This window comes from Alnus glutinosa, chromosome 6 (genome assembly GCF_958979055.1).
Source record: "Alnus glutinosa chromosome 6, dhAlnGlut1.1, whole genome shotgun sequence".
NCBI classification, from domain to species: Eukaryota; Viridiplantae; Streptophyta; class Magnoliopsida; order Fagales; family Betulaceae; genus Alnus; species Alnus glutinosa.
In genome coordinates, this window is record NC_084891.1 from 19898461 (window position 1) to 19913057 (window position 14597).

The 14597-nt window shown below is 42.5% G+C and overlaps 1 protein-coding gene across 3 annotated transcripts in view; it reads left to right on the plus strand.

Moving 5' to 3' along the window:
• LOC133872070 (calcium-transporting ATPase 10, plasma membrane-type) overlaps positions 1 to 14597 on the plus strand; it is a 65870-nt gene that overhangs the window by 21253 nt on the left and 30020 nt on the right. The gene's annotated exons all lie outside the window — the stretch shown is intronic.

Here is a 14597-nt window from a genome sequence, read left to right on the forward strand (position 1 = left end):
TTTTTTTAAGGAATCCAATAGAACTATCTTCATCATCCTGACCCAACCTAATAGAATACAGAGGCTGAAAAGAAGATATAGAATCCACCTCTCAATCATGCACCAATCTGATAAAATTCATGTCCTAATGCACTTCTTCATTGTGAGCAACCTTGTGGTCAGACACTAGAGTATCCATATCCCTTGCAGTGCAAAATAAATCTGAAAATGTTTCTTTCAGAGAACGATCCCACACCAAATGTCATGCCAAAATTTGGTGCAAGCACCATCACCCACCTCGATTCTAACTAAACTGGAGAAGGCATCACAACCTCTCCTAATGTGTTTTCATAGAGTTACTCCATATGACCCAGTAACAACATTAGAGAACTATTCATGCGTCACACAACCATTTTTTTTTATCCATTACCTATTTCCAATAGGCCTCTCTATCCGCATCATACCTCCAAAACCACTTCCCCAGAAGAGCATGATTACAAGTGAGTAAACTCCTAATTCTCAAACCTCCAAGATGAAGGGGAGTACAAACCTTTTTCTAATTAACAAGATAGAACTTAGATAGTCATTATCCAAACCACCCTACAAGAAATCCTCTTGCAATTTCCTACCGGATTAATAACACTTACTGAGATAGGGAAAAAAGAAAGGAAATATGTAGGAAGGTTGGAAAGTGTGCTCTTGATTAATGTTAACCAACCAACTTTAGATAAAAATAGCCTTTTCCACCCCCCTACTTTTCTCTCCGTTTCTCAATAATTGTGTACCAAATAAATTTAGCCTTGAATGGAGCACCTAGAGGGAGACCCACGTATTTCGTGGGCACAAAGGAAACCTTACAACACATAATACGAGCCATGCCATTCACATTTGGCACGTTATCAACCGGCAGCAATTTAGATTTAGAGTCCATTTGGCCCCATGATTTCAGAGGTCAAAAGTGCATTTTTGAATAAAATTGCAGAAAATGTCTTGTTTGGGAGTACATTTATTGAAAATGTAAAAAAAAAAAAAAAATTATACATTTTCAAATCACAGGTAAGAGGATGAACTTTTAAAAACACAAGATTTTAAAGGTCGAACTATGATTTTAATGGTTGAACCATAATTGTACATAACGTTTAATTGCCTTTTTGAGAAGTGGGAGGTGGTGAAAAATGTATGAATATTGATAAGGCTTTAGGTCCTGATAGTTTTTCTATGGCTTTCTTTCAAGCTTGCTGGGATGTGATCAAAACAAACATTATATGGTTGTTTCATGAGTTTCATGCTTGTAGTAAGTTTGAAAGAAGCCTTAATACTATGCTCACTGTTCTCATCCTGAAGAAATCAAGGGCTATTGATCTTAAGGACTTCTGGTCTATTAATCTTGTGAGTGGAGGATATAAGATTATTGCCAAAGTCCTTGTCAATAGGTTGAGAAGGGGTGTGGAAAAGATTATTCTAAAGCCTCAGAATGCCTTTGTTAAAGGTAGGCAAATCCTTGATTTTGTGCTTATAGCAAATGAATGTCTGGATAGTAGGATCAGATTTGGTGATCCAGGGGTGCTTTGCACTTTGGATATTAAAAAGACCTATGATCATGTCAATTGGAAGTTCTTACTGTATTTGTTGATAAGGTGTAGATTCGAAGAGTAATGGTGCTCTTGGATAGTGCATTGTATCTCTTCGGTGCGCTTCTCTATTTTGGTGGATGGCAATCCACCTGTTTTTTTAGTAGCTTCCATGGGTTGAGACAGGGAGACATTTTGACTCTTGTTTTGTTCGTTATTGTCATGGTGGACTTAAGTAAAATGCTTTTTGCAACTGTTGATGGGGGTTTTCTCTCAACTTCTATGTGGGGTGTAGGTACTCTGGTGTGGTTAATATATCGCACCTGTTGTTTGCAGATGATACCTAAGTTCTTTGTGGGGCCAATACGAATCACCTTCATTTTCTGCGTGCTTTATTCTTATGTTTTAAAGCTGTCTCCAGGTTGAAGGTTAACGTGGCTATGTCGGAATTGGTTCCTGTGGGTAATGTGGATATGTAGATGGGCTGGTTGGCATTTTGGATTTTGGGGTTTCTTCTTTGCCTTTGAAGTATCTTGATCTTTTGCTGGGGGCCTCCTATAAGGCCAAGTCTATTTGGGATGGTGTAGTTGAAAAGATTGAGCGTCGGTTGGATAGATGAAAAATGATGTATTTGTCAAATGGTGGATGGGTTACCCTTATAAATAAGAGCACCATTTCCAATTTAACTATGTACTTCGTGTCTCTTTTCCCACTTCCTGCTGGTGTTGCCAACCGCTTAGAGGAACTCCATCAAGATTTCTTATAGGATGGGATAAGTGAAGAGTTCAAATTATGGACAACCTTAGGAAACGACATGTTATTGTGGTTGATTGGTGCAGTATGTACAAGGATTTGTGGAGTTCGTGGAACATCTTCTTCTCCATTGTGAGGTTTCTTGCACCTTATGGAATGGTTTCTTCAATCGCTTATGGCTGTCTCGGGTTATGCCTAGCCGGGTTGTTGATTTGCTTACTTGCTGCTAGATAGGTGGTAGCTTTCAAAGTACTGTCGTATGAAAATACCAAAATTTAGAGGAGAACGAGAGGACATTGAAGGATTTTAAGTTCCCTTTTTTTTTTTTAATTTTTTTTTATTCTCTTTATACTTAGATAACTGTTTTTTTAGCTCCATTTGTTAGTAGTTTTAATAATTTTTTTGTTCTTTTTTCTCCTTCAAGATATGCGTTTCTCTTGTATACTTCCTATATACCTGGGTTGCACTTTGCGCTTTTAATGATATTTCAATTACTTATATAAAGAACCCTTGCTCAAAACATCCTTGTTGCAACTTGCTTCAATAGAAGCAAAAGAGTCATAATCTCCTTTTCAAATTTATCACAACGTAGACCAAAAAATGTACTAAAATATTTGATTTTTTTACATACCCCAAACTTTCTTTTTTAGAAAAACCAATCTCCTTCGAACTTGCAGGGGGGCAAACATTAATTGGCTTGCCCCAAGTAGAGTTATCCAAGTCCGATGCGCTATTCTCACTCTCTAACCCACAGCCCTCCAATACTCTCACATTCGAGGCAGGTAGCAACTTTTTTCTAGGGCTTCTAGTCTCTGCTAAGTTCTTGGCCATAGTGGGAATCACAGCAAGGCCCAAGTTATCCACCTTTCTGCTCCTACCCTAACTAAGAAAAGACTAGTGAGAAGTAACATTAATTGGTTGCACCATGGCTCAGGCCGCTCCTTGCATCACAACCCTTTGATTGGGCTTTGACCCACACAACAAACCTCCTCATTCCTCAATGTTAGAGATGGAAAAAGGGTCAAGGGTTTAAACTAGGAGCAAAAACCTTCTTCCCCTTCCTTAGAACAACTTACCAATTCAAGGCCTAAGAAACAACCACATTGTTGACAACCCCCACATGAGAATCAATCAGAGGAAAGATACCATCATTATCTGTAAGGGGACCCAAAACTGAGGACCTAACATCCCCCACACCAATAATAGTAACGTCTACTTCTGCCACCGAACCTCCATGACGCAATTGCTATGCGTAAATGATATTGTCAACGTTAAAAGCTCTTTAGTGGCGATGCATTGCAACCCACCAAAACTTTAGGTATCACCATCGATGGGGGTCCTAGACCTGGAGACAACCCGCTCAGCCTCATTGTCGGCAAAACTCTAGCTTGGAGACTGAGGGAGACCCCGTGACTCGGTGACCTAATATAGTGCCATAGATTGGGAGTTGCCATCGAAGGAGATTTCTGGTACTTCGCCCTCCGAAACATGCTAACTACCTTTCCATTGAACACAATTGACTTTGTGATGTTGCTGTGGAGCTATGGAGGGCCAAAGAGCTGACTTGAGTTAACAATTGCGTCCATCTCCTACCCATCTCCATTCAACCAAGTTTGAAATCCACCATTGGATTTGCATTGAGTCCTACAAATTCAATTGTGGATATGAAATTATGAAAGTGAGATGAGTAGGGGATGAATTTGTATCATTCTCCTTTCTTCAAAGAATAAAGGACAATGTTGACATCCTTGGCATTGCCACGCACAATACTAACATCCACTATAATGGACCTTATGTAGTACAGACAAAACCAACAGAAATTCGGGAAACCTTAGTGTTCCTTTCCTCGTTCACTTCTCAACCGTTGGCACTCAAAGTTATTGATACTGTAGCGTCGAGATAGGCAAGGCTACCTCCATTCTGGCTCAGCTCGACCAAGACCTACTATATGAACACTTGTCAACCACCACAGTTGAATCCTGCATTACATGCGCCAAAGGTTGCTCTGTTGAGGTAGACGCTGGCATCCCATCTTAAACAATCACTAATTATGATTTCCTTAAACCACCTTCGTGGGGTGACTGAAAATCATCAAGGAACCTACTCAACTTGAGAGTGAAACTTGACTAGCCGCTATCTCTTCTACCTTCCAAGATGATCAAGTCTCTCCTACCATTACCTTCGCATTTCGCTATCCGCTATTGACAAGAAACAACTAAAAATGATTCAAACTACATTGGGAAATGAAGGCTTTAATCCCCACCCTCGATAACTTCACAAATTCCTTCGAATGCTCTACTTGAAGCAAAGATCTGATGGTGTCCAACAATCACGACACATTGACCTTACTCAAAGAGACTAAACAAGCAAGACCTTTACTTCTTTCATACACTTGTGAAACTGAGACCCCTCCACACAGACGAATTCTAAGGACTTAGATTCAACAAAGAACCTTCTTGACCAACCCAAAACCAATGAGGCCAGAATATCAAAGAATCCTAACACGAGAGCCAAGAAACCAACAAGCAAGAAAGAAATGACGGGACGCGTCTACACCCACCGTAGAGAGTGTGTCCCACTAGCCCTATTTTCTATCAACAATTATATATATATATATATATATATATATATATATATTGAAAAATAGATAACTTCTAATTTAACCGTGTGTGTGTGTGTGTGTGCACAATGTGTAACAAAATAATGTAAAAACGGAATTTAAATGACACAATTATTTTGATAACGAAGTTGAAACTCAATTAAGAGAAAAACCAATCCGGGGCAGTCAAACCCAGGAAATCCACTATTAGAAGACTAAGCTAGTACATAGACAGTAACACTCATATACTCGATGCAGCGATCGTATCTAGTGCTCTGACATGTAACCCAACATGAACGCCTTCCAACCAAGTCTCATACTTGAAGGGGTCTTTTATGGATTCCTTTACCTTAGGGCTCTTCCATAAGATAGACTTCAATTGACGAGCACAGCAACAACACACAATGACAATGCTTGAGAGTAAGCGGATCAGGACAATATCTCCTAAAATATACTCTCTAAGCTTTAAAGAATTCAATACCAAATTCTGTAAATTGTACATGCCTAGAGGCATCTATTTATAGGCTCAGCAGACCTAAATTGAGTCTGTAACGAATTTCTCTTGGCGGCGTCCGGATGGTAGCTGAAAGCGTCCGGATGGACAACTATGCAACCGGCTTTCCAAAAAGCGCTGAAAATCTTTCTTGAATAAGGCGGCGTCCAGACGATGTTGCCCTAGTGTTCGGACGATGTTACACTTCTGTTGTACGAAATTTCCATAATAAAGAGTGGCGTCCGAACGGTGTTGCCCTGACATCTGGACGGTTACAATTCTTCTCCACGTCTTGCCTTATCAAGGATAGCGTCCAGACGGTGTAGACCTAATGTCCGAACGGTTGCAGTTGTCTTCCTATATCTGTGTCTACGAAGGAAGTCCTTTTACTTGTTGAACACTGACTGGCGTCCGAGCGGTATTGCTACGTTGTTCGGACGGATGTACTTGAACGCTGGATTCTTCTGGAACTCTGAAGAGCGTCCGGACATGTTACTGAGATGTCCGGACGGATGCAAGCTTGAATAGTAAACATTGATGGGCGTCCGGACGCATGACTAGGCCGTTCGGATGGAAGCTTGGGATCCAATTTCTTCTAACTTGGAAACTGCACAGAATCTTCTTTGAACTTTGAGAAGCACATCTCTGAAACGAAGACTTTGAAAAAAAATTGGTATCCCTGAACAAACGGCAACATTACATAAAAGTGATTTTATCCAATAGAATGCAGTCAATCACAAATTAACATATAATATCAACAAGTATTACATAAGTATTTACCAATTCGTGTTTTAAAATATATATATATATATATATATATTTTAAAACACGAATTGGTAAATACTTATGTAATACTTGTTGATATTTTCATACCCTCATTTACTTACTTGCATACATGTATTTAAGAGCTTTGTTTTTGAAAAATTAAATGGACTTCTAAATTTAACAAGTGTGTAAAATAGTGTGCAACAAAATATCAAAATGCGGAATTAAAGGAGAAATATATTTTGTTGACGAAGTGGAAACTCAACCAAGAGAAAAACCACTTTGGGGCAGCCAAACCCAGGATATCCACTATTCAGAAGACAAAGCTAGTTACAAAACAGTAGCACTCACATACCCTTATGCAGTGGTCATACTTTGAACTCTAACGTGTAACCCAACACGAACGCCTCCCAATCAAGTCTCCTACTTGAAGGGGTCTTCAATGGAATCCTTTACCTTAGGGCTAACACCTAAGATAGACTTCAGTTTTAGCACAGCAACAGCACTTGGCAACAGCTTTAGAGTGAACAGATCAGCACAGCAACTCTAAAATACAACTCTCTACGCACTATGGAATTCATCACTGAATTCTTGCAGTTCTCAATGCCCAGGGGCCTCTATTTATAGGCTAAGGGTTCACATGAACGACTGCAGTAATATGTACGGACGCCTTTTGGACGGTGAACCTGAGCCGTCCGGACGAACAACTGTGCGACCAGAATTTCTGAGAATTTCACTGAAAATCTTTCCTGTTTGAGAGCCGCATCCGGATAGTGAGACACTGTCGTCCGGACGGTCGCATGTCCGTTGCAAGTAATTTCCATATAAGGCGTCAAGCATCCGGATCAAGGGGGGCTGTCCGGACGGTTGATCTTCAACACACAATTTCCATATCTGTGGTGCACACGTCTGAACCATGATAGGCAGGCGTCCGGACGGTTGAAGTTAAATACGCAATTTTCATATCAGATGCACGCGCGTCCGGACGATGGCAGACTGGCGTCCGGATTGTTGAATTTTGAAAAATTGATATGACTTCTAAAAGTAAAGTATGTGCATAAGTGTCAACAAAAATTAAGGCACAGCGGAAAGTAAATGACACAAGGATTTTGTTGACGAAGTGGAAACTCAGTTAAGAGAAAACCCACTCCGGGGAAGCCAAACCCAGGAATTCCACTATTCAGAAGACAAAGCTAGATACAAGATAGTAACACTCACATGTACCGATGCAGTGGTCGTACCTTGCTCTCTGACGTGTAACCCAACACGAACGCTTCCTAACCAGGTTCACCTACCTGAAGGGGTCTTCAATGGAACTCCTTACCTTAGAGCCAACCTCTAAGATAGACTTCGGTTTACAGCACAACACACTTGAAAAACGGCTCTAGAGGAAATAAGACGTCTCTGAGCTCTAATGGAATTCACACCGAATTCTTGCAGCTCTAAGTGCCCAAGGACCCCTATTTATAGTCTGGGGGTCAAAATGAGCGTCAGGCAAAATAAGCCTGTGAGCCGTCCGGACGGTGGACCATGACCGTCCGGACGGACAACTGTGCGACAGGATTTTCCGAAATTTTCGCGGAGAAATCTTTCCTGTATAAGAACATCGTCCGGACGGGATGGCTCGATCGTCCGGACGGACGCACGTCCGCTGCAAGTAATTTCCACAACAGGCTTCGCCCGTCCGGACCAAGAGGCAGGAGCGTCCGGACGGCTAAACTTCAGCGCGCAATTTCCATATCTGATGCGTGTGCATCCGGACCATAAGGGGGAGACGTCTGGACGGTTAAACTTCAGCACGCAATTTCCATATCTGATGTGTGTGCGTCCAGACCATAAGGAGGAGACGTCCGAACGGTTGAAGTCGAATCGTCAGTTACCATATACGATGCACGAGCGTCCGGACCACAGCTGTCAGATGTCCGAACGGTTTATTTTGAACTGCGATTCTTGCCTTACGGAGATACGCGTTCGGACGGTATATCACATCATTCAGACGGTTGATTGATCTTCCCTTTCTTGGAACTTGGAAAGAATCAGTGAACTGTTAGAGAACTGATAGGCGTCCAGACGTGCTGCTAAAACGTCGAGACGAAGCAAGCTGGCACAGAAGCTTCTCGATACAGTGAAGTGTCCGGACGGAAGAAGCACGTCGTCCGGACGAATGATGCTGGAGTATCTGGCGTCCGGACGGGATGACACATCGTCCGGACGGATGGAGTAGTAGACAGATGGGCGTCCGGACAGGATGACACATCGTCCGGACGGCTGATAGGGAACTTTGAAATTCTTCTGACTTCACTCTGAACAGTGGAATCCCTGTTTGCAGCATCCTTACATATAAGTGATTTTGTCCAAACACAGAATGAGGCCAAAATACTAACAAACTCCCCCTTTGGCCATTCTGGACAAAAATCACTTGATCGGTTTGGAAATATATTCCCGGTCCAAAATGAAAATTACTCCCCCTTTTTGTCACAAAGGGACAAAGGGTAAACAGAGTAATAAAAACTAACTGTCATAAAAATTACTCCCCCTAACAGTCTCAGAAGGACCCGGGAAACAAAGTAATATATATCCAAAAAGTTTTAACCACAAACAGAAATTGTCTCAAAAATAACAAATAGACTACAAAAAAAACATAAGAGGGAATCAAACATCCTCAGTCATGGGTAAAATCCCATCTGCACCATCCTCATCATCACTACTGTTAGGATGATGATACTTCAAGCACTCCTGAAGGTCCAACTGGTTCTGCTCCACACGCCTGTCGATGGAGTGCACAGCAAGCTGCAAGGAACTCATAGACTGCTGCATGGACGACATAGACACCTGCAAGCTGCTCATCCCTCCCTGAAGTGCAGCAAGAGCCTCCATAATCTGAGCATAATTTACCTCTGGCTCAGATGGCGGTACAGTACGTGAGGATGAAGCCATATCTGGAAAGCTGACTGGCATAGCAGCAGGTGGGGGCGCCTCATCATCATCAGAGTCATCTCTCCTCAGCTGCGCATTAGACTTCATCAATGTCTGCTTGCTGATGGGCAACTGGATTTTCTTATTTGGTTCGCCATTGACATTTATGCTCGACTGAAGAATAATCTGAGTAAGGAGGCAGCCAAAAGGGAGACCAGCAGTGCTCTCATCACGGGCCTCTAATATAACCCCCAAAATGTGCTTGCATAGGCAGAAAGGCAGGCAGAGGTGGATAGCATAGACAAACTGGGCCCGTTTCAGGATCAGATCACTGCGCCGAGCAACCGGCCAGATGTTCTACTGGATTATCTTGGCCAGCATGCGGTGGGAGGGTGATAGGGCACCAATCCGGATGGCAGTAGAGCGCTCCACACCTTGTGGAACGGCACGAAAAAATTCCCTGAGATCATCTAGGGATGGAGGCAGCACCACCTTATTGTAGGGGCTGGCCGAAATCTCGAGCACTGGGACTCGGATGATGTTACTGATGACCTAAGGATCAACAGTGATGAGGTGGCCTGCAACAGAGGACTGGAGCACCACTCCATGATCATCATTCTGCACCACCTCCAGGTTGGCGTAGAATAGCTTGACCAGTCTAGTGTACACCACACAAGCACAACTGTGGAGATATCCCCAGTTGTACGTCTGAATGATGTCAAGAATGTTGTCCAGTGGGGTACCATGATATCAGGCCGAAGCACGTTCCACTCAGCAATGACGGAGCGGTCCATAATTTTGGCCTGAAATTCAGCCTTGTCTTCCACAAGCCTCTGACGGACCCTGCGGGGTGGACTGCTGGCAGACATGATTCTGCAAAAGATCCAACAAGAATTTCCAAAAAAAAATATTCCAAAAATATTCTTGTTAGGATAAAACAAATTTGGCAGAATAACAGTAGTAAAGGGACTTCAAAAACAATATCAACTAAGTCCAAGAAATTTCAGCATAGCAAATATATGCATCTCATATTCCAAAAATAAATAACATTCTAACAGTTTTAAAGAAAATTGAAGAGAAAAAGACTAGAAAAATACCTAAAATATGAGAGATATATGCAAAATGCCAAAAACATAAAGCCAACCTTACTCACAAACAGCCAAAAAATCTGATTTTGTGGGGTATGAAGAGAATTCGGCGATCTGAGCATTTTATAGTCGCTGTGGGGTCCCCGTCCGGACAGTGGATTGATGACGTCCAGACGCTAGCTACCTCGGAAAGGAGCAGAAAGGTCATGCGCGTCCGGACGATATAAAGATACCATTCGAACGATGATGACAGCGCGCGTCCGGACTCCGTCAGGTCCTGTCCGGACATGTGGGCTCCATCTCCGTCGGACTCCAAGGGAGAACCGTCCGGACGTCAATGTAGACCGTCCGAACGCTCCACACTAAAACACCAGAAAGGATGAGAAGAATTTACAGAGATCAAATTTTCTCAAGTCAGTGTTAGAATACGCATGCATAATTAACTAATAACACAATCAGAGAGCATCTCAGAAATACACAGAGATATAAAAGAAAGTTGAGATTTCAATTAGCACACATAATTTTTCCTGATCATATAAAAATCAAATAGGAAACTCAACTCAAGCAATGTGTGTGTGTGTGGAGACTCTTTTCCCACAAGGTAAGACTATCCAAGACATGACAAAATGCAACTAGATTTTCCAGACATGAGAGAAAATCCAAGACAGATTAGCCAAAAGTCAAACCTTATAGCTTGCTAGGGCCTAGACACCATCATCTGATACACTCTCCCTAAGATACAACACATAATTTTTTACTTGCTCATAGAGGACAAGGTAAATTTAAGCACATAAGCAGTGATTAAACAAAATTTAAAGCACATAACTTTTTATGAATTACTGCTCGAAACTTATGGTACTGCAAACTGAAGGGAGTGCCAGAATTTATAGATGCTAGGTTCAACTAGCCTGTGGTTAAATTGGCCATCTAATCAAGGACTTCTTCTCTTATCCAAAATTTCCAAAAGCAAAGAGTCAGAGAAGGAAACATGTACCTTTAGGGAAGCCCGGGATAGTGCACTTTTTCATTTCATGAGGAAAGAAGCTATCCTACTTTTTGCATCAACAGGAAAAACACTTGGCTAGCATAGTCAAAACTCTCAATTATATCTAAGCGTATTTAATCAATGCATACCGAATTGAGATATTAGGCAAAAATGCATGCAATATCTAATAAGCCAAGAGAAATAATATCCTGCGAATTCTCCCCAATTTTTTTTTTTTTTTTTTTTTTTTTTTTTTTTTAAAGGAAATAAACCAACACAACAAGCAATATGGAAAAAGACATCATATGCTAAGGTACAATCAAACCTGTGTGTGCTCAAAGATGCCACTACAGAAAAACAGTCGCTCGACCTGCTTTTTCTGTCTTCCCCAAAAATACCTGTAAAGTTTTCTCAGAAGAGAAAAAAAGAAAAAAACAAGGGGGCACAACCAACTGGTTCCTAGATAACTAGCACATAAATATGACAAGGAAAATATGCTAACAATCAAACCTGATGCCTTAGGATTAGGAACCAAATCCTAGGCATGAACACCTGAATCCGCTAGGTGCGTCTATTCTCCCTCCTGGGGTACCTGTCCTTCTCAGCCCAAGTCATCCTTCTAGTGGGTGGTGGCTGACAAGACTGCATCATCCACTCCATCATGTTTTGCATCCAAACAGGAGGCTCACCGATGTATTGCTCTTGAGGCCTTCTCAAATGCCTGGGTTTGCTCTTGTAAGTGCCACTCTAAATGGCTGGTACAAACTGCTGTTGAGGCCGCTGATGTTGAGGAGCATGAGACCAAGAGGCTTGGAACTGATGTCTTGGTGCTTGTCCCCATGGTGCCTGATGCCAAGGAGTCTGATGCTGAACTGCAGGTACAGTGCCATACTGAGCTTGTCTAGGCACTTCTTTCTTGGCTTTGGCCTTTTGTGCTTTCAAGAGGGAGTACTAAGGCCGTACATCCCCACTGAGACCACAGTGATGGCAAATAGGAGGTCTTCTGATGGAATGAGGCTGCTGAGTGCCTGGAACATCATCATTGACCTTTTCCTTCTATTTATCTTCAATAACTGGAGGAAGCTCTGGGATTGTAGGAGGCACAAACACAGTCTTCGAGGAAGAAGGAATATCAGAAGAGGAAGCTACATACCCGAGACCAGTCTTGTCATGTGGGCTCTTCTGAATGGACAGCATACGAGTCAACTTCTCATCAGTGACTCTCTCTAGCTGGAGCTGTGTCTCAAGTAGCTTTTCCTCGAGCTCCTGTATCTTGAGTAGCAGTGAGCTCTTCTCAGTATGCATACTGTTCAGATCATTAACTTGCTGCTTTCGGCCTTCCCTCAGCTTCTCAAACTCTTTGTAGAGAGTTTTGTATGCTTCCTTGAGCTCTACCTCATTCTCACTATGCTCCGAATAATATGAGTCTTCTTCTTCAACATAAGGGGCCACAAAAACCATAAATTTGTCAGACTCTGGAGCATCTTCTTCGGACTCATCACTGAGAGTCACATTGTAAGCCTTCCCCTTGCCCTTCTTGAGATTCCCGCAATCGGCCCGGATATGCCCATAGCCTGAGCATTCAAAACATCGGGGTCCTCTGGGATCTTTCTCATCCTCTAATTCAGCTTCTCTGAGAGGTTTCTTGGCTTTTTCAGAAAACTTCTTCTTAAACCGATCATCTTTCATTAGTCTTCTGAAATTTTTGGCAAGCATTGCCACAGCCTTTTCTTCATCCTCAGATTCTTCTTCAAATGAGGCTTCTACCCTCTTCTTGGAAGCCTTAAGAGCAATGGTATTTAATTTCTTGATCGGGGGCAAAGACAGCTCGTATGTTTGAAGAGATCCAACCAGCTCTTCAATCTTCATTTCATCAAGATCCTTGTTTTCCTCAATGGTCGTCACCTTAATCCTGAAACGCTCGGGCAAAGATCTGAGAATTTTTCGGATGAGTTTTACATCCGAGATAGGTTTCCGAAGAATCACCATGGAGTTCCTTAGGTCACTTATTTTGGAGTAAAACTCTTCAAATGTCTCTTCCTCTAACATCTTAATTTCTTCAAATTTTGAAATCAACATCTGAAGTTTGGCAGATTTTACAAGTTTTGTGCCTTCATATGTTGTTTCCAAAATTTGCCATGCTGCTTTGGCTGATTCGCAATTTGAAATCTTAGCGAATTCAGATGGAGAAAGTGCTTGGCATAGAGCATGGAGGGCTTTGTCATTTGAAAGACGAGTGTTCTTTTCAGTGACTAGTTCAAGCGTTGATACCAATTGAAAAATTGAAATGACTTCTAAAAGTAAAATGTGTGCATAAGTGTCAACAAAAATTAAGGCACAGCGGAAAGTAAATGACACAAGAATTTTGTTGACGAAGTGGAAACTCAGTTAAGAGAAAAACCACTCGGGGCAGCCAAACCCAGGAATTTCACTATTCAGAAGACAAAGCTAGATACAAGATAGTAACACTCACTTGTACCGATGCAGTGGTCGTACCTTGCTCTCTGACGTGTAACCCAACACGAACGCTTCCCAATCAGGTTCACCTACCTGAAGGGGTCTTCAATGAAACTCCTTACCTTAGAGCCGCCCTCTAAGATAGACTTCGGTTAACAGCGCAGCACACTTGAAAAACGGCTCTAGAGGAAATAACACGTCTCTAAGCTCTAATGGAATTCACACCGAATTCTTGTAGCTCTAAGTGCCCAAGGACCCCTATTTATAGTCTGGGGGTCAGAATGAGCGTCAGGCAAAATAAGCCTGTGAGCCGTCCGGACGGTGGACCATGACCGTCCGGACAAACAACTGTGCGACAGGATTTTCTGAAATTTTCACGGAGAAATCTTTCCTGTATAAGAACATTGTCCGGACGGGATGGCTCGATCGTCCGGACGGACGCACGTCTGCTGCAAGTAATTTCCATAACAGGCTTCGCGCGTCTGGACCAAGTGGCAGGAGCGTCCGGACGGCTAAACTTCAGCACACAATTTCCATATCTGATGCGTGTGCGTCCAGACCATAAGGAGGAGACGTCCGGACGGTTGAAGTCGAATCGTCAGTTACCATATACGATGCACCAACGTTCGGACCACAGCTGTCAGATGTCCAGACGGTTTATTTTGAACTGCGATTCTTGCCTTACGGAGATACGTGTCCGGACGGTATATCACATCGTCCGGACGGTTGATTGATCTTTCCTTTCTTGGAACTTGGAAAGAATTAGTGAACTGTTCGAGAACTGATAGGCGTCTGGACGTGCTGCTGAAACGTCGAGACGAAGCAAGCTGGCATAGAAGCTTCTTGATACAGTGAAGTGTCCGGACGGAAGAAGCACGTCGTCCGGACGAATGATGCTGGAATATCTGGCTTCCGGACGGGATGACACATCGTCCGGACGGCTAACAGGGAACTTTGAAATTCTTCTGACTTCACTCTGAACAGTGGAATC